The sequence below is a fragment of the Arachis duranensis genome, chromosome 9 (assembly GCF_000817695.3).
Source record: "Arachis duranensis cultivar V14167 chromosome 9, aradu.V14167.gnm2.J7QH, whole genome shotgun sequence".
In the NCBI taxonomy this organism is placed as follows: Eukaryota; Viridiplantae; Streptophyta; class Magnoliopsida; order Fabales; family Fabaceae; genus Arachis; species Arachis duranensis.
The window spans coordinates 88,281,676-88,302,908 of NC_029780.3; the positions used below are offsets into that span (position 1 = coordinate 88,281,676).

Here is a 21,233-nt window from a genome sequence, read left to right on the forward strand (position 1 = left end):
TCTTTTTTATTATTCTTTCAAGAACCAACAATTTTAACATTCATAAACAACAAGATAAAAAATATGCAATGTTTGAGCATTCATTCAGAAAACAAAAAGTATTGTCACCACATCAATATAATTAAACTAAATTCAAGGACAATTTTAGAAATTTATGTACTTCTTGTTCTTTTGAATTAAAAACATTTTTCATTTAAGAGAGGTGAAGGATTTATGGAATTTATTCATAGCTTTAAGATATAGTTACTACATAGTAATGATCATGACGTAGAGACACAAAACATAAACAAACATATAGCATAAAAATCGAAAAACAGAGAGATAAGAACAAGGAAGTTAAGGAATGAGTCCACCTTAGTGAGGGTGGCGCCTTTTGAAGGACCAATGGTGCTTTTTGAGCTCCTTTATGTCTCTTCCTTGCTTCTGTTGCATGATCCCTAGTGATTTTGGTGCTCTTATCCTTAGTTGCTCCTAATAATTATGTGGAGGAACATGTATCCCCTGAGGTATCTCAGGGATCTCTTGATTTGCAGTCAAATGCTCTACTACTGAGCTATGGACTCTTGAGATGAATCTCTCAATCTCCCATGATTCAGAGGTGGAAGCTTTTGTCTTCCCTTTTTCTTCTTCTTTTTTTTTTTTTGAGGTTTCTCTGACCTTAGGTGCCATCAATGGTTATGGAAAAATAGAAAAAGCTATGCTTTTACCACACCAAACTTAGAATGTTGCTCGCCGTCGAGCAAAGAAGAAAGAATGGAAGGAGAAGAAGATATGGAGGAGAGGGAGAGATGTGTATGTTTCGGCCATATGGGTGGGATTGGGTGGGAAGAGATGGATAGATGTGAGTGGTGAAGAGGTGATGGGTGAAGAGAGATTGAGGTGATTGGTGAAGGGTTTTGGGGAAGAGTGTTTATTGGAAAGAGAGGATGAATGTTGAGAAGGGGGAGAATATGGTAGGTGGGAATCCTGTGGGGTCCACAGATCCTGAGATGATCCTGTGGGGTCCACAGATCCTGAGATGTCAAGGATTTACATCTCTGCACCAATTAGGCATGTAAAATTCCTTTGCATGCAATTCTGGAGTTTAAACGCCGAGGTGATGCATGTTCTGGGCGTTCAACGCCCAACTGCAGCATGTTTCTGGCGTTGAACGCCAGTTTCATGCTTGTTTTTGGCGTTCAGCGCCAGCTCTCCTCAGGGTGCATTCCTGGCATTTGAATGCCAGGGTGTTGCTTGTTTCTGGCGTTCAACGCCAGATCCATGCTCTGTTCTAGCGTTGAACGCCAGCCAGATGCTCCTTACTGGTGTTTAAATGCCAGTAAGTCCTTCCTCCAGGGTGTGATTTTTCTTCTGCTGTTTTTGATTCTATTTTTAATTTTAATATTTTTTCGTGACTCCACATGATCATATACCTAATAAAACATAAAAGAATAATAAAAATAAAATAAAATTAGATAAATAAAAATTGGGTTGCCTCCCAATAAGCGCTTCTTTAATGTCAATAGCTTGACAGTGGGCTCTCATGGAGCGACACAGGTGATCAGGTCAATGTTATATAGTCCCAACACCAAACTTAGAATTTGGTTGTGGGGATTCAATAACAAACTTAGAGTTTGGTTGTGGCCTCCCAACACCAAACTTAGAGTTTGACTGTGGGGGCTCTGTTTGACTCTGTACTGAGAGAAGCTTTTCATGCTTCCTCTCATTACCAAATAACTTGGCATTTAGCTTCATGATGGGTCCTAGATATGGAGCAACTTGCTCTTCATTTACATCTTCATCCTCTTCAGAGGAAGAATAGTTCTCAGAGGTCATGAATGGTAAAAGGAGGTTCAATGGAATCTCTATGGTCTCTATATGAGCCTCAGATTCCTTTAGGTCCTCAACAGGGAACTCCTTTTTGCTTGAGAGACGTCCCATGAGGTCTTCCTCCTTGGGATTTACGTCATCTCCTTCCTCTCTAGGTTCGGCCATGTTGACTATGTCAATGGCCTTGCACTCTCTTTTTGGATTCTCTTCTGTATTGCTTGGGAGAGTACTAGGAGGAGTTTCAGTGACTTTCTTACTCAGCTGGCCCACTTATGCCTCCAAATTTCTAATGGAGGACCTTGTTTCACTCATGAAACTTAAAGTGGCTTTAGAAAGATCAGAGACCATGTTTGATAAGTTAGAGGTGCTCTATTCAGAATTCTCTATCTGTTGCTGAGAAGATGATGGAAAAGGCTTGCTATTGCTTAACCTGTTTCTTCCACCATTATTAAAGCCTTATTGAGGCTTTTGTTGATCCTTCCATGAGAAATTTGGATGATTTCTCCATGATAAATTATAGGTGTTTCCATAAGGTTCACCCATGTAATTTACCTCTACCATTACAGGGTTCTCAGGATCATAAGCTTCTTCTTCAGAAGATGCCTCTTTAGTACTGTTGGATGCATTTTGCCATCCATTCAGACTTTGAGAAATCATGTTGACTTGTTGAATCAACATTTTGTTCTGAGCCAATATGGCATTCAGAGCATCAATTTCAAGAACTCCCTTCCTTTGAGGCGTCCCACTATTCACGGAATTCCTCTCAGAATTGTACATGAACTGGTTATTTGCAACCATGTCAATAAGTTCTTGAGCTTCTGCAGGCGTTTTCTTTAGGTGAATGGATCCACCTGCAGAATGGTCCAATGACATCTTAGAGAACTCAGATAGACCATAATAGAATATATCTATCGTGGTCCATTCTAAAAACATGTCAGAAGGACATCTTTTGGTCATCTGTTTGTATCTTTCCCAAGCTTCATAGAGGGATTCACCATCTTTTTGTTTGAAGGTCTGAACATCCACTCTAAGCTTGCTCAGCTTTTGAGGAGGAAAGAACTTCGCCAAGAAGGCCGTGACCAGCTTATCCCAGGAGTCCAGGCTATCTTTAGGTTGAGAATCCAACCATGTTCTAGCTCTGTCTCTTATAGCAAAAGGGAAAAGCATGAGCCTGTAGACTTCAGGATCTACTCCATTTTGACAGTCTCACAGATCTGCAAGAACTCAGTTAAAAACAGGTAGGGATCTTCTGATAGAAGTCCATGAAACTTGCAGTTCTGTTGTATTAGAGCAACTAGTTGAGGTTTTAGCTCAAAATTGTTTCCTCCAATGGCAGGAATTGAGATGCTTCTTCCATTAAACTTGGAAGTAGGTGTAGTATAATCACCAAGCATCCTCCTTGCATTATTATTGTTAGGTTCGGCTGCCATCTCCTTTTCTTGTTCCAAAATTTCAGTAAGGTTGTCTCTGGATTGTTGTAATTTGGCTTCTCTTAGTTTCCTCTTCAGAGTCCTTTCAGGTTCAGGGTCAGCTTCAACAAGAATGCATTTTTCCTTGTTCCTGCTCATATGAAAGAGACGAGAACAAGAAAAGAAGAGAAGAGGAATCCTCTATGTCACAGTAAAGAGGTCCCTTATTGTTAGTAGAAGAAGAAAGGGAATAAAGAAATGAGAATCCAAACAGAAGGGTGAGGATAGGGGTAGTGATTTGAGATGAAGAGAGGTGAAGAAAAGCGTTAGTAAATGAATAAATAAATAGAATAAGAGAAGAGGGAGAAAATTCGAAAATTAATTTTGAAAAGGAGTTAATGATTTTCGAAAATTAAAGATGAGATAGAATTAAAATTAAAATTTAAAACAATTAGTTAATTTAAAAAAGAATTTTAAAAAAAGGGTGAGATATTTTCAAAATTTAGAGAGGAAAAAGTAGTTAGATAGTTTTAAAAAAGATAAGAAACAAACAAAAAGTCAAATAGTTAGTTGAAAAAGATATTAAAATCAAATTTTGAAAAGATAAGAAGATAAGAAGTTAGATAAGATATTTTGAAATCAAATTTTTTGAAAAAGATAAAATTTTGAAAAAGATATCATATAAAAGATAAGATAAGATAGATTTTAATTTTTAAAATTAAAATTAATTACTTAACTAACAAGAAACTAAAAGATAAGATTCTAGAATTTAAAGATTGAACATTTCTTAACAAGAAAGTAACAAACTTTAAATTTTTGAATCAATCACATTAATTGTTGGCATAATTTTCGAAAATAAAGATAAAATTAGGAAAAATATTTTTGAAAAAAATATTTTTAAAATTTTTGAAAATAAATAAAAAAATGAAAAAGATTTGATTTTTTGAAAAAGTTTTGAAAAGATAAGATTTTTTTTTAAATTGAAAACTTGACTTGACTTGTAAGAAACAACTAATTTTAAAATTTTTTGACTAAGTCAACTCAAATTTTCGAAAATTATGAGAAAATTAAGGAACATATATTATTTTTTTATTTTTGAATTTTTAATGATGATAGAGAAAAACAACAAAAATGACTCACAATATGAAAATTATGAATCAAAACTCATGATGCATGCAAGAACACTATGAATGTCAAGATGAACACCAAGAACACTTTGAAGATCATGATGAACATCAAGAACATATTTTTGAAAAATTTTTGATGCAAAGAAAATATACAAGACACCAAACTTAGAAATCTTTAATGCTTGGACTCTAACAAACCAAAAATGCATATGATAAACAACAAAAAAATACAAAACAAGAAAACATCAAGATCAAACAAGAAGACTTACCAATAACAACTTGAAGATCATGAAGAACACCATGAGTGCATGAATTTTCGAAAAATACAAGAAAAAAAATTTTAAAGCATGCAATTGACACCAAACTTAAAAATTGACTCAAAACTCAAACAAGAAACACAAAATATTTTTTTATGATTTTATGATTTTTTTGTATTTTTTTTCGAAAATTATATTTTTGAAAAACGAAAATAAAGAAAAAATTTTTGAAAGAATTTTTAAAACTTTTTTGAAAAGAAAATAAAAAGAAAATTACCTAATCTGAGCAACAAGATGAACCGTCAGTTGTCCATACTCGAACAATCCCCGGCAACGGCACCAAAAACTTGGTGGAAGAAATTGTGATCATAAACAATGGCTCCAAAGACTTGGTAGCGCTCTCAAACGTGAATCACACTTAGTCACAACTCCGCACAACTAACCAGCAAATGCACTGGGTCGTCCAAGTAATACCTTATGTGAGTAAGAGTCGATCACATTGAGATTGTTGGTATGAAGCAAGCTATGGTCATCTTGTAAATCTCAGTTAGACGGATAATAAATATTATGGAGTTTTCGAATAATAAATGAAACAGAAAATAAAGATAGAGTTACTCATGTAATTCAATTGTGGGAATTTCAGATAAGTGCATGGAGGTGTTGTGTTCCTTCTGAATCTCTGCTTTCCTGCTGCTTTCACCCAATCCTTCTTACTCCTTTCCATGGCAAGCTGTATGTAGGGCATCACCGTTGTCAATGGCTACATCCCATCCTCTCAGTGAAAATGGTCCAAATGCTCTGTCACAGCACGGCTAATCATCTGTCGGTTCTCGATCATGTTGGAATAGAATCCCTTAATTCTTTTGCGTTTGTCATCACGCTCAACAATCGCGAGTTTCAAACTCGTCACAGTCATCCAATCCCGGAATCCTACTCAGAATACCACAGACAAGGTTACACTTTCCGGATTCCCATGAATGCCGCCATCAATTCTAGCTTATACCACGAAGATTCTGATTAAGGAATCCAAGAGATACGCGCCCGGTCTAAGGTAGAAAGGAAGTGGTTGTCAGTCACGCGTTCATGGGTGAGAATGATGATGAGTGTCATGGATCATCACATTCATCATGTTGAAGTGTAGCAAATATCTTAGAATAAGAACAAGCGAAATTGAATAGAAAATAGTAGTAATTGCATTGAAACTTGAGGTACAACAGAGCTCCACACCCTTAATCTATGGTGTGTAGAAACTCCACCGTTAAAAATACATAAATGATGAAGGTCCAGGCATGGCCGAATGGCCAGCCCCCAATGTCTAAGATTGCATAAACTGATCAAAGATCTCTAATACAATAGTAAACTATCCTATTTATACTAGACTAGCTACTAAGGTTTACAGAAGTAAGTAATTGATGCATAAATCCACTTCCGGGGCCCACTTAGTGTGTGCTTGGGCTGAGCTTGATCCATCCATGAGCTGAGGCTTCTCTTGGAGTTGAACACCAAGTTGTAACGTGTTTTGGGCGTTCAACTCTGGTTCGTGACGTGTTTCTGGCGTTTGACTCCAGAATGCAGCATGGAACTATCGTTGAGCGCCAGTTTACGTCATCTAATTACGAATAAAGTATGGACTATTATATATTGATGGAAAGCTATGGATGTCTACTTTCCAACGCCGTTGAGAGCGCGCCATTTGGAGTTCTACAGCTCCAGAAAATCCATTTTGAGTGCAGGGAGGTCAGATTCCAACAGCATCAGCAGTCCTTTGTCAGCCTCCTATCAGAGTTTTGCTCAGGTCCCTCAATTTCAAACAACAAATACCTGAAATCATAGAAAAATACATAAACTCATAGTAAAGTCCAGAAATATGAATTTAGCATAAAAACTAATGAAAACATCCCTAAAATTAACTAGATTATACTAAAAACCACCTAAAAACAATGCCAAAAAGCGTATAAATTATCCGCTCATCAGCGAAGAAGGAAAGCATGCTAGCTTTTTGAGCTAAAAGTCTTGATCAGAACAAAAAGATAAAAGAAAACCTTGAGGGAAGGTCAGACATTAAGCTCTTGACATAGGAGTTCATATATTTTGAGAAAGGCCCAAGAATTAGGATGACGTTGGGAAGGAGCAACATTGCAAGTCCAAAGAAAATTACTATTAAAATCAAAGAAAGGAAGCCTAACATCTAGTTTCGAGAAAAAACAATCATAAGCATAAAAAAATGGATGCTCCGACTTATCTAAAGGGGTAAGCATACCCTCTCCTCGAGATCGGCCACTACTATTTCATAGTTTCACTCATCCTCAAAATTCTCACAAAGCCTATGATGTCTACGGAAGGTCTCGGCATATTCTCTTCAGCCCATCCCTCTCATCTTCCAATTCCTTCTTGATCTCCTTTAGCCTCTCTACTTCAACTCGAGCAGCCACCAGAGAGCTGTGCGTGGCATTGATAGGAGGCTTCTCTAACTCCCTGGCCAGGGCAACACACACACACCCGCCGTCCAAATTCTATTTCTCTCACTCCAGGTAAGCCCGTCAAATCTTTTATCATAAATACTTTCTCTCTCAACAGTCTTTTGCCTTTTGGGAGTAGGTTCCAAGGATGAAGGAGAAGGACGGGCTAGCACTCTCTAAAGGAGAATCAAGAGTAATTAACCGAGAAGCTAGAACGGGAATAACTTCCTTTGGAACTAAAGGACCCAAGTCCGACTTCTCGGGAGTAAATCGGACAGATGTGCCCCTGTCTTTCTTTTCCTGAATATTTCGAGCCACGATGTTCTTCCTAGTAGCCTGTATTGTCTTCATAGCAACAGATTTTGGAGCCATTTTCTCTGCAAAAACAAAAGTAAAAGTACATTAATTGCCAGCACAAATCACAACCAAAAATAAAAAATGTAAAAGTAAAAAACTACCTAGCTCGGACTGAAGCTGACCAAGGTCCCCTAAGAATTTTTTGGTGTCCAAGTGAGGAGCTTGGCCCCAACACTCTTGGAACAAGTCAACTACGGCCTTCTCAAGATCATATAAGGAATCTACACTATACTTGACTATCATAGGTTTTTCTTCCCAGTATAATGAGAAACAAGGTTCATCATTCTGATCCAAAAAGAAAGGTCGAGCACTCTCTACAACTCAGACCTTGAGAAAATAATTTTTGAATTCGTGGAAGGATTCATCAAGAATAGAAAAAATCTTCTTACCCTGAACGGCGTGGAAGGAAAGCCAAGCTAGCTTTTTGAGCTAAAAGGCTTGGTTAGAACAAAAAGATAAAAGAAGGCAGACATCAAGCTCTCGACATGGGAGTTGATATATTTTGAGAAAGGCCCAATAATTAGGATGAATTTGGGAAGGAGTAACATTGCTAGTCCAAAGAACATTAATATCAAAATCAGAGAAAGGAGGCCTAACATCTAGTTTCGAGAAAAGACAATCATAAGCATAGAAAAATGGACGCTCCGACTTATCTAACGGGGGAAGCATACCCTCTCCTCAAAATCGGCCACTACTATTTCATAATTTCGCTCATCCTCACAATTCTCACAGAACTTCTGATGTCTATGGAAGGTCTTGGCATATTCTCTATCAACTACAGGAACAACGGTAAGGACAAAAGTATCTACCTAAGCTAAAAGGGACGGAAGGACTTTTGTTAACATGTCGTGAATAACAGATCGAGATATAAAGCTATGCCTACAAATACAACAAAAAGAAGTCATCACTAAAGAGCTTGGACACTGATGATCGGATTTTTGACGGTTTAGAATTTCACAAATGAATTCTCGTTGCAAGTATAGTTTCTAAACCAACAATAATCCTTTCATACAAAAGATTGTTTGTCACAAGTAACAAACCCCTAAAATTAATAACCGAAGTATTCAAACCTCGGGTCGTTCTCCCTAGGAATTGTAATGATATGTTTTGTTATTGGTTGTGAGTTATTTTTGGGGTTTTAATAAGAAACATGAAAGATAAATGGCAAGAAAGTAAACTAAGGCCTAAAAAAGTCTTGGCAAGGGTTGGTGGTCAAGGATCTCTATCCTAATCACTAACCACAATATGAGAATTGGCAAGGATTAATCTCATTAAATCATCCTCTAACTAGTAGTAAAGGAAAGTCAAATGAGCTATATCAATCCTAGTCCATAAGTCCTAACTCTCCAATAATTCAATTAGTGAGAACTAGAGTCAATGGATCCCAATCATCAATTACTTGGACATTGTAACTCAAGAGTTCCTAAGTTACCTTTCCAAGCCAAGAACATAAAACTCTACTCTAAAATCCAACCAAGCATTTCATCAAACACTTGGAAGGCATAAAAGGAAAGCATAGTAAATTGATAACAAGAATAGAATCTAACAACAATTATTGAAATGAATTAACAACAACAATCAAAAGAAACACATTTATTATGAATTACCTTGATTGAATTGAAAGAGAGTAGAAGAAACAAAAGTAGATCTACAACAAAACACAAGAACAACATAAAGGAAATTACAAAAAAAGAATGGAAGGAGAATGAATGTAACAACAAGGAATTGAGAAGATAGAAGTAGAAGAAGATGTATTAAAATCTAGATCTAAGAAATAAACCTAATCCTAATCCTAATCCTAAAGAGAAGTGAGAGCTTCTCTATATAGAAACTACTTCTAAAACTAAACTATGACTAATGGTAACTAACATGTGTTTTCCTCTTCACTCCTTGGGTTAAATAGCATCAGAAATGAGTTGGATTGGACCCACAAGGCTTTAGAATTCGCTGGCCACGTTTTGCTTTAAGTGAACCAGGTGGCAGCAACGGCGCGTGCGCGTACTATGCCTGTACGCGTCACCATGCGCAGTTAAACCATAACAAATCTTATATCGTTTTGAAGCCCCGGATATTAGCTTTCCAACCCAACTGAAACCGCATCATTTGGACCTTTGCAGCTCAAGTTATGGTCATTTAAGTGCGAAGAGGTCGGCTTGACAGCTTTCCGGTTCTTTCATTTCTTCATGAGTTCTCCAACTTTTCATGCTTTCTTTCTTTATTCCCTTGATCCAATCTTGGCCTCCTAAACCTTAAATCACTTAACAAACATATCAAGGCATCTAATGGAATCAAGGAGAATTAGATTAGCTATTTTAAGTCCTAAAAAGCATGTTTTCACTCTTAAGCACAATTAAAGGAGAAGTTAAACCATGCTATTTCAATGGATAAATGTGGGTAAAAGGTTATTAAATCCCCTAAATCAAGCACAAGATAAACCCTACAAATGGGGTTTATCAGACACCAATCAAAAGAATTCAGGTAAGCGCAATAAAACAAATATACGATTTAAAAATATCTTTTTAGAAATGGCGTCACTCCTACAGTAGCACCAGCAACGCCATTAGGGGACAACACGATGGCATTCTACAAAAGGCAACAATTTCTCAAAAATTCCAAAGACACTGCCAAAGTTCATAACAGTGATCCCAGACAGCAAAAACAGTTTTAAAAAGGGTTTTGTAGCAATAAACAAAACAGCAACAGTTAAACAAGTTATCAAAATCTCAAAGAAACGAGTATCAACTACATAAAAACAAAATTTATTACCAACACTACTATTCAGGGGACCATTCAGAACAGTTTCATGAATACAGGACAATTGAGACAACAAACAAAAGTGGATAAAAACACCAATCTTAATGAAATTCGAAAAACAGAGGGACACCTCAAGTAGCAAAATCACGAGCGATCCTCTTCGAAGCACCAAGAACTCTTCAAATGAATCAAGATAAAGAAAATCTTGAAATTGAAAAATGGTTACGAAACAAGAAACAAAGAAAGAATTTGAAGAAGCTTTTGTGATAAAGGAACTAAATAGAGCTTTTCAGAAATGAAAAAGGGAGAAGAATGTGTTCATACCTTGGGTCGAGCTGTCCGACCCGGGATGTTCTACCAACAAAGCGACCGACCTCTTCAGGTCAGGACAATCCGATCTCTTCTCAAAGGGCTCGGCCAAACTGCCAGGAAAGCCCAATAAAGAGCCCAAACAGAGAAACATGACCCAAATCCAAAGGCAGCCCAAGCCTATAGAGATAAGGGCGGTTCCCACGAAAGATAAGATAAAGATAAAATAAGATAACTAACTTATCTTATCTAAAAAGATCATTCTACACCATTATAAATACACTGGAGCACCCAAGTATAACTCATACTCTGATTCTACAAAATATCTGCTTAATACCCTTGCTAACTTAAGCATCGGAGTCCCTTGCAGGTACCCCCCACCTTCCAGGGACGAAGGATCAGCATCACCACTAAGTCCAACGAGTCGGACACAATAGCCTCGACCAGCTCAGAAGATCTCGTCCGAGATCGACCTACAGTTTCAGGAAACCCTCGGAACATTGGCGTCGTTGCCAGGGACCTGGAAGTCATCCTATCATCATGGCGGACGACCATGACAATGACCACACTTTAGATCTAGAAGATAGAACACCGCACAAAAATGCGGACGCTACACCAAAAGATACTTCCCAACTTAACAACAAGAAGAACTCTCCAAACGCGGGAGCCATGGATGCACTTCAAGACCGTTTAAAACAACTTGAAGAAGAAGCCCTACGTCGACAAGAGGCCAAGAAAGATCTACAGAGGGAAATAAGGCGATGCCGGGAATTGGAGGACAAACTCCTAAAACTTGAAGCCGATATCAAGACCAAAGCTAACCGATCCTCTCCTGAGGACGGCTCCCACAAGGAACAAGATTCATTCACCAAGGAGATCATGAAGACCAAAATCCCAAAAGACTTTAAACTCCCAGATATGACCTTATACGATGGCACTACAGATCCCGGCCATCATCTCAGCAATTTCAGAAGTAGAATGTACCTCAACGATGCATCAGATGCAGTTCGTTGCAAAGCCTTTCTGACTACTTTGACGAAGACGGCAATCAGATGGTTCGACAATCTACCTCCTAGGTCCATCTCGAGTTTCGACGACTTGGCCAAGAAATTTTTTGCCAGATTCTCTATCCAAAAAGACAAAGCTAAACACGCTCCAAGTCTATTAGGAATCAGGCAAGGAGAGCGGAAAACCCTTCGCAACTACATGGAAAGATTCAACAAGACATGTCTAGACATACAAAACCTACCAACAGAGGCCGCCATTATGGGCCTCATCAATGGCTTGCGAGAAGGACCTTTCAGCCAATCTATATAAAAAAATACCCCACATCTCTGAACAAGGTGCAGGAACGAGTTGAGAAGTACATCAACATGGAGGAAAACTCCCGACTAGGAGAAACCTCGAAAGCCGGATTCACCTCCCGGGATATAAACAAAGATTCCAAAAAGAAGGAAGATCGATACAGAGAGAAAATAAAAAATACCACAATTACACCCCCCTCAGGGTGTCTCTTGTGGATGTTTACAGAGAGGTTTGCAACATTGAAAAAATACCTCTAGCTCGGCCACTCAAAGGCAAAAAAAGAGGAGGAAACTGAAATGAATATTGTGAATACCATCAGATCCGCGGGTATTCTACCAATGAATGCTTCGATTTAAAAAATGTCATAGAAAAACTAGTAAGAGAATGAAAGCTAAATCGATATCTGGCCACCCGTGACGATGAGCAAAGAAAAAGAAGAAGAGCAGAAGATGTTGGACAAACCGCACGATTACCTCGTATACCAGAAAGACATGTCCACATGATACACAGTGGATTTTCCGGGGGAGGAATCTCTAAATCATCTCGCAAAAGACATCTCAAAGACGTATGTCATGTCGTAGGAAAAGAGGATGCACCCGACATCCCCGCGATTACTTTCACCAAGGAAGACGCATCTGGCAATGCATCAGGACATGACGATCCTATGGTCATCACTATTATACTGGCAAACACAAATCTCCACCACACGCTGATAGACCAAGGGAGCTCCGCCGATATCTTATTCAAAATTGCCTTCGACAAACTTGGCTTGGAAGAAAAAGAACTCAGAGCATATCCGGACAGCGTGTTTGGACTAGGAGATACCCCGGTTCAACCGATGGGATACATCTCGCTACACATAACTTTCGAAAAAGGAAGTCAGTCAAGAACGCTCAAAATAGATTACATCGTAGTCGACGTAAGTTTAGCCTACAATGCCCTAATAGGTCGGACAACGTTAAATCAGCTTGGCGCAATAGTGTCAACCCTACATCTATGCATGAAGTTCCCAACTGTAGGGGGATAGCTATGATAAAAGCAGATCAAAAGATGGCGTGCCGCTGTTTCAATGAAAGTCTAAACCTCAGAGGTAGAGGAGAAGAATTCCACACGATCGAACTCGGTGGAATTCAAAGGCGGGAAAGACTCCGCCCACAACCTGAAGGTGAAATAGAGAAAATCTAGATCGGGGATACCCCGGACCAAACGACCAATATCGGCACACTCCTAAAAGGAGCCATAAAAGAAGCCCTCATACAGTTTCTACGAGATAACGTCGACCTCTTTGTGTGGAAGGCCGCAAACATGCCAGGCATAGATCCGAAGCTAATGTGCCACAAGCTAGCAGTCTACCCAGGATCTAGGCCGGTGCAACAGAGGTGTAGAAAACTAGGACCAAAATGCTCTCAAAGCTGTGGAAGAGCAGGTACAAGCTCTACTGGAGGCAGGTTTCATAAGAGAAGTCAAATACCCACTATGGCTTGCTAACGTCGTCTTGGTGAAAAAATCAAACGGAAAGTGGCGAATGTGCACTGACTACACCGATCTCAACAAAGCCTGCCCAAAAGATCCTTATCCACTCCCCAGCATCGACGCACTGGTAGACGCCTCCTCCAGATATAAATACCTCTCCTTTATGGATGCATAATCGGGATACAACCAAATCCCAATGAACCCACCCGACCAAGAGAAAACCTCATTCTTAACCCCAAAGGCAAACTACTGCTACATTGTCATGCCCTTCTGTCTTAAAAATGCAGGAGCCACTTATCAAAGATTAAGGAATAAAGTTTTTTGGACCACATCAGAAAAATTATGGAAGCCTACATAGACGACATGCTAGTAAAGACACGAAGCGAAAAGATGTTATTATCCGATCTGACCCAAGTATTCGACACTATAAGACGGCACGGTATGCGACTCAATCTCGCAAAATGCACCTTCGCAGTAGAAGCCGGTAAATTCTTGGGTTTTATGATCACACAGAGAGGAATCGAGGCAAACCCGGATAAATGCCGGGCCATACTCGACATGAAAAGTCTGACTTGTGTCAAAGAGGTATAACAACTCAACGGGAGGTTGGCAGCCTTGTCCAGATTCCTGGCCGGATCGGCAATAAGATCTCTCCCCTTCTACGCCACTCTAAGGAAAGGAAAGGAGTTTGAATGGACAGTGGAGTGCGAGCAAGCCTTCCAAGATTTCAAAAGATTCTTGGGACAACCACCTATACTAACTCGACCCCGGGAAGGAGAGCCACTCATAGTGTACCTCGCGGTCGAAAGTCGGGCGATAGCCTTAGTACTAGTCCGAGAAGACGAAAGGGGGCAACAGCCCGTATACTTCATCAGCAAAGCATTACAAGGATCCGAGCTGAACTATCAGAAAATAGAAAAGTTTGCTTACACTCTCATACTAACATCACAATGACTTTGCCCACACTTTCAAGCCCACACCATTAAAGTTCGGACCAACCAGCCCATAAAAGGAATCTTACAGAAAATAGACCTGGCGGGCAGAATCTTGCAATGGGCAGTCGAGTTGTCCGAATTTGATATTCAATACGAAGCTCGGACAGCAATCAAATCACAATACCTAGCCGACTTCATTGCGAAATTCACAGACACACCGGAAATTCCCACAGAATGGAATCTCTACGTGGACGGTTCCTCAAATAAAACGGGAAGCGGCGCGGGTGTGATAATTGAAAGTGACCAAGGAACCCAAATTGAACTCTCCCTCAAATTCGGGTTCCCTGCCTCAAACAATCAAGCGGAATATGAGGCACTACTAGCTGGTTTGAAGCTAGCTAGAGAGGTTAGAGCTCAAAAGCTTATCATCTTCAGCGACTCACAGGTAGTTACTTCACAAATAGCAGGAAGCTACCAAGCCAAAGACCTCATAATGAAAAAGTACTTGGACAAAACTAGAGAACAGCTCGGACTCTTCGGAGAATATGAGGTCCGTCACATACCCGAGAACAGAATGTCCGAGCTGACGCACTTTCAAAACTAGCTAGCACCAAACTAGGGGGCAACAATAGAAGCCTCATCCAAGAAATTCTACAGAATCCATCAATCTTAGAAGAAGAAAAAGTCCTGACCATAACAGGTTGTGATCAAGGATGGATGATCCCCATAATTAACTACCTCAAAACAGAAGCACTCCCCACAGAGAAAAAGGAGGCAAAGAGGTTGAAACGAGAGGCACAATATTACACTATCATAAATAATACTCTATACAAAAGAGGAATTTCAATACCACTGCTAAAATGTGTACCGACTTCCAACACAAAGGAAGTCCTTGACGAAGTACACAGCAGTATTTGTGGCAATCACCTCACCTCGCAGGCACTGGCCAAAAAAGTACTTCGGGCAGGATTTTATTACCCAACTCTACAAAAGGAAGCTATAGAATTTGTAAATACATGTTCATCATGTCAAAAACATGCCAATTTTCACATCGTCCCACCAGAGGAACTCATCAACGTGACTTCACCTTGCCCATTCGCAAAATGGGGACTCAATCTTCTCAGACCCTTCCCTCAAGGATCGGGACAAGTCAAATTCCTCATAGTGGGAATAGATTTCTTCATAAAGTGGATTGAAGCAGAGCCCCTAGCTAACACCACTGCTCAAAGAAGTCAAAAATTCTTATATAAAAACATCGTCACAAGGTTTGGGGTTCCATACTCCATCACGACAGACAATGGTACTCAGTTCATAGATGCAGGCTTCAGAAAGATAGCGACCGACTTAAATATAAGACAACAATTCACTTCTGTTGAACATCCCCAAGCCAATGGACAAGCTGAAGCTGCCAACAAAGTCATACTGGCTGGGCTGAAGCAGAGATTACAGGATGCAAAGGGAGCCTGGGCCGAGGAGCTCCCACAGGTCTTATGGGCATATCGAACAACGCCACATTCCACCACAAAGGAATCACCCTTCCAATTAGCATATGGAATGGAGCCAATGATCCCAGTAGAGATTGAAGAAAGGTCACCTAGAGTAATCCACTATAGCGAAGAAGCCAACTCCCAACTTCAAAGGGAAGAGCTCGACCTACTTCTAGAAGTCCGAGAAAGAGCTCAGATAAAAGAAGAGGCATTAAAATGACGAATGGCTTCCCGATACAATCAAAAGGTAATACAGCGGGCCTTTGCTGAGAACGACCTCATTCTAATCTGAAATGACATCGGAACAACTCGACCTGGAGAAAGAAAGCTGGCAGCAAACTAGAAAGGACCCTACCGAGTCATAGAAGTGCTGGGAAAGGGCTACTACAGGCTTTCCGAACTTGACGGGCGAGAGCTTCCTAGGTCGTGGCACGCCTGCAACCTAAGAAGGTACTATAGTTAGGGATGATAAAGGACCTTGGACAAGGCGCACTCTTTTTCCTGAAAAAGTTTTTTGTCGAGGCGCCAAGCCAAGACCTACGAATCACCCGACTTAGGAAATTAACCCCCCGCATGTAGATATTTGCATTTTCCTTTAAAAGCTGTTTAGATTCTCTACAAACGCTCAAGCCACATTATTCTGAAACATTCATCGTCCGATTATAAAGCTACAAATTGATAGAAAGTGAAAATCAAATTCACTGCGCGATCACGTTAGAGACCAAAAATGAAAACCAAATTCATTGAAAGGTCGACCAAATGAAGGTTAAAACCCAAATTCTACAAAATTGGCAAAGATGAAAACAGAATAATGCAAGAAGTTATAGAAAGTAATCCATAAAAAGGACCTGACGAGGTCCTAATAAAATGGATTGCTATAAAATAACTTAAAGACTGGCCGGCATAAAGAAGTCGGACCAGCCACAATAACCAAAGTTATAAGTAAATCCCTGGAAAGAGGCTTGGCCAGCCCTATAAAAGAGAATTACTATAACTTAGAAGAGTCCGACATGATGAAGTCGGACTCCTACAAACAAGTTACAAAAGGTAATCCCTGAAAGAGACCTAAACAAGGTCCAAGAAAGAGGATTACCAAGTAACTCGACAGGGCCCGACATGACAAAGTCGGCCCAAAAAGATAAAGTTACAAAGATAATCCCTGAAAGAGACCCGAACAAGGTCCAAACAAGAGGATTACCAAGTAACTCGACAGGACCCGACATGACAAAGTCGACCCAAAAGATAAAGTTACAAAGATAATCCCTGAAAGAGACCCAAACGAGGTCCAAGTAAGAGGATTACCAAGTAACTCGACAGGGCCCGACATGACAAGGTCAGCCCAAAAGGTAAAGTTACAAAGATAATCCCTGAAAGAGACCCGAACAAGATCCAAGAAAGAGGATTACCAAAGTAACTCGACAGGGCCCGACATAACAAAGTTGGCCCAAAACATAAAGCTACAAAGGTAATCCCTGAAAGAGACCTGAACAAAAGTCCAGGAAACAGGATTACAAAGTAACTCAACGTGGCCCGACAAGACGAAGCCAGCCCGAAACATAACTCTACAAAAGTAACCCTAAAAGAAGGTCACTAACAACTCTTTGGATAAATCAACGTAACAAAATCAGCAATCACAGCGAATCAAAGGACAAAACAAATTGCTGAAAATAGCATCAAAGAAAACAAGCCAATCCAGAGAGATCAGCTAAAGGAAAAGTTCTAAAACACTCCTAAGACCTAGAAATGGTACTAAGCCAAGTGCAAGCAGGCCTGATACAAAAACTGCTAGTTAAAGATAAATGGCAAACTTCAGAGGCCACCAGAAGCAACCCCAAAAGTTCGGAAACTACACCTTTTTTTTAAAGTTGCTAAGCAAAGCAACTAAAAGAGTATCAACAGTCATCAAAATATCCTTTACAAAATAAAGAGTTTTAAAAGCCCACAAGCCGGGCTATCTACAACGAGCAAGAAGAAAATTCAGTTAACATCCGAAGGCTTCTCAGCAACATCAACTCGGGGTGAAGGAGGGCGAGTCTGAAGAGGCACCGCATCCACCGTCCCATCATCCCGGTTCAAGATTTGGCAATCCGGTTCCCCCTCTGGGTGATTGATCTCAGCAGTGGAAGTCGGAGAAGTTGGCACAACAGAGGTCTTGATAGCAGGCAGTGAAGGACGATCATCAACATCATCATCAGGATCGTCAGGGACAATCTTACCATCCCGAACAATGTTGTCCAGACTAAAAAGGGAAAGGTCGAGATCTGGCGTAAGAACTCGAACTTGTTCCTTCAGATTCTCATAAGCAGCAGTAACGCTGCTTACAAGATGACTTTGAAGTTCGGTATAATTGAACCGGACAGATTCCAAGCTACCCCTGAGCTCCATCATCTCTCTATAAGTAGTAACATAGCTATCCTTATGTTTTAACGATGTATCCTCGGCCAGTTGCACAGCAGCCGCCAGACCAACAGCCTGAGCCTTTTCCCCTTCAACTCTTTTTCCAACTCGGCCACTTTCACCTCGAGCTCCTCCTTCAAACCCTTAATTCAGTTGAACTCCAATTTTGCCTCCTCCATAAAGGCCTTGGTAGCATGGATAGGAAGATCTTGAGCAGTACGGTATAAAGCCGCTCCCATGTGTGCCAATGTAATAACACTCTGAGTAATGAAGTCTAAATGACGAAGAATGGATACATCGTCAGTAGGCATGACACCATAGGGAGCAAGCTATTGATCCACAAACCCAACAGCATCAAAGTCGGGAGCACCAAGATTAAAAGGCTCGACAGTCCGAGGTCTTTTTGGAGGAGGAGCGGCAGAAGGAGAGGAGGTACCAGCAGAAGCTTGTGAAGGATCAATCAAACGAACTCGAGGAGTGGGGATAACCTTCCTAGGCCCAAGAGAACCTGTAACCAAAGGCTTAGACGAAACCTGAGAAGATCCCTCACCGGCCACCTTGGCTGAGGCATTCTGAGCTGCAGTAGCCTTCCTTGCCCTTTTAAAAGCCTTCATGGATTCGTTGTTCTTGATCATCTCTGCAAACAAACATCACAGCAGGAAACTAAACTACGAGTCAGAAAAAGATCTCACAAAGAAACAAACTCGACAAAACGATAAGTAAAACCAATAGAAAAATCGGCCACTACCTAGCTCAGCTCGGAGGAGAGAGGGGTTAGCTAAAAATTTCTTTGTGTCGAGATGAGGAGGCTGCCCCCAATTCTCTTCCAGCACAGTCACAAAAGCTTGTTCAGCCTCATCTAACATCTCCCGCGAATATCTCAATACCACTACATTCTTTTGCCATTCTAAAGGAAAAGCGGGCTCATCATTCTCATCCAGAAAAAAGGGCCGAGCTCATTCAACAGCTCGGACCCTGAAAAAGTAATTTTTGAAATCGCGAAAAGACTCATCAAACATGGAGAAAACCTTTCTGCCCTGGGAAGCTCGGAAAGAAACCCAAGCGGTTTTCTTCTTCACTACACCAGGCTTTGTCAAAACGAAAAGATAAAAGAAGAGAGATTGCGAAGCAGGCATACCAAACTCACGACACAACAGCTGAAAGATTTTTATAAAACCCCAGAAATTGGGGTGAAGTTGGGATGGAGCTACATTACAGGACTATAACAGGCTGGTCTCAAAGGGGGTAAAAGGAAGAGTAATATTCATTTGACTAAAAAAGAAGTCATAGGCATAGAAAAAGGGGCGCTCTCCAGCAATCCGGGTAGAAAAGCAAACCCTTTCGTCAGAAGTTGGAGATACGAGCTCATAATTCTTCTCATCACTACCGTTGCCACAAATCCTATGAAACTGCCTAAGTTACTGACAAAACTCTAAGACAACCAACGAGACGCACAAGAGGACCATAGAATCCACCCAATCGGCCATGCCCTCAGGAACCTGGGAAGATGTCTCAACAATATTTTTGCTAGAAGACATGGTTAACTAGTCCTACAAGAAGAAAAGAAGATTGGATTACTCAAAAATATCTCGGAACACTAATCAAACGACTTGGACATAAATGGAGACAACTCAAAAACTAAAGCGTATAGGTGTCAAGAAGCTAGGCAAAGCAACAAAAGAAAACCCCGGGACCCAGTCCAAAAAGTTCTAGGGGCATCCTATGGAGGCAGGATAAGGACTCAGGAAAGCCTACAAGCCTACATCTCTACGCATCCCAATAAGAAAATAAAGTCTCTACTTCAACAAGAATGACACTCGAAAAGGCCACAAACCAAATAAAGTCATCAAAATCAGACGCCTCTCAAAAATACGATTTCAGTCTACCCAACAGCAAGAACATGCCAAGCGGAAAAACTGTCAAAGGCACAATCTTTCTTCAAAATCAAACAAGTCACTTTTACAGAAACAGGCAACAACATGTAAAACCCTAGAAGCTTCAACCATTCAGGAAATGTCAGAAAAGAAGAAACCAGAAATCACGGTGGCAAAAGCATAGAAATGCAAAAAAGGTTCAAACTTTCCAAAAAAATTACTCAAGTAAAAACCCTACTATACCAGGAAAACAAAACAATGCAAGCAAAAGAGAAGATGAACCAACCTAAAAAAAGGGGAAGCGTACGGAGGAGAGATTGAAGATGAAGCGGTTGTCGAAAACAAAAGAGGGCACCTACGATCACCAAGCAACGTCGCAAAGAGAAGACGCGAAAGGGCGGAACACAGGCAAAAATAGAAAAGTGAGAATGAAAATGGGAAGTTATAGAGAAAAGAAAAAACCGTTTCTGTGTGTAAAAGTTCAAAATAAAAGAAAAGAAACGGGGCATTGAAAACCAATTAATGAGGGCATTAAAACCCTCGCGTATTCCCGAGGCAAGGACGCTAAATACAAAAGCGCGCACTTTCAAAGGAAACGGAACAGAAACGTTCCGCATTCAAAAAAAGGAACTTTACAAAGATAAAATCGACGAAATGCTCGAGTTCGGTTTCTCCCGAGAAGGATTGAAGTCCTAAAACTAAAGACTCGACCTCAAAAGGAAAACCGAGCTCAAGCAGGGGCACTGTTCATACCCTGGGTCGAGCTGTCCGACCCGGGATGTTCTACTAACAAAGCGACCGACCTCTTCAGGTCAGGACAATCCGACCTCTTCTCAAAGAGCTCGGCCAAACTGCCAGGAAAGCCCAATAAAAGGCCCAAACAGAGGAACACGATCCAAATCCAAAGGCAGCCCAAGCCTATAGAGATAAGGGTGGTTCCCACGAAGGATAAGATAAAGATAAGATAAGATAACTAACTTATCTTATCTAAAAAGATCACTCTACATCATTATAAATACACTGGAGTACCCAGGTATAACTCATACTCTGATTCTACAAAATATCTGCTTAATACCCTTGCTAACTTAAGTATCGGAGTCCCTTGAAGGTACCCTCACCCTCCGGGGACGAAGGATCAGCACCACCACTAAGACCAACAAGTCGGACACGACAGCCTCGACCAGCTCAGAAGATCTCGTCCGAGATCGACCTACAATTTCAGGAAACCCTCGGAACAGAAGGAGAACGCGAAGCATTTTATAAGAGAAAAGGGGCAAAACA

At 40.4% G+C, this 21,233-nt stretch overlaps 1 non-coding gene across 1 annotated transcript; it reads left to right on the forward strand.

The window, feature by feature from the left end:
* Window positions 1–2,740: 2,740 nt before the first annotated feature.
* LOC127742331 (small nucleolar RNA R71) lies at window positions 2,741–2,844 on the forward strand. The gene has a single exon (XR_008003520.1). It is a non-coding gene; the product is annotated as a small nucleolar RNA R71 (small nucleolar RNA).
* The last annotated feature ends 18,389 nt before the right edge of the window (window positions 2,845–21,233 follow it).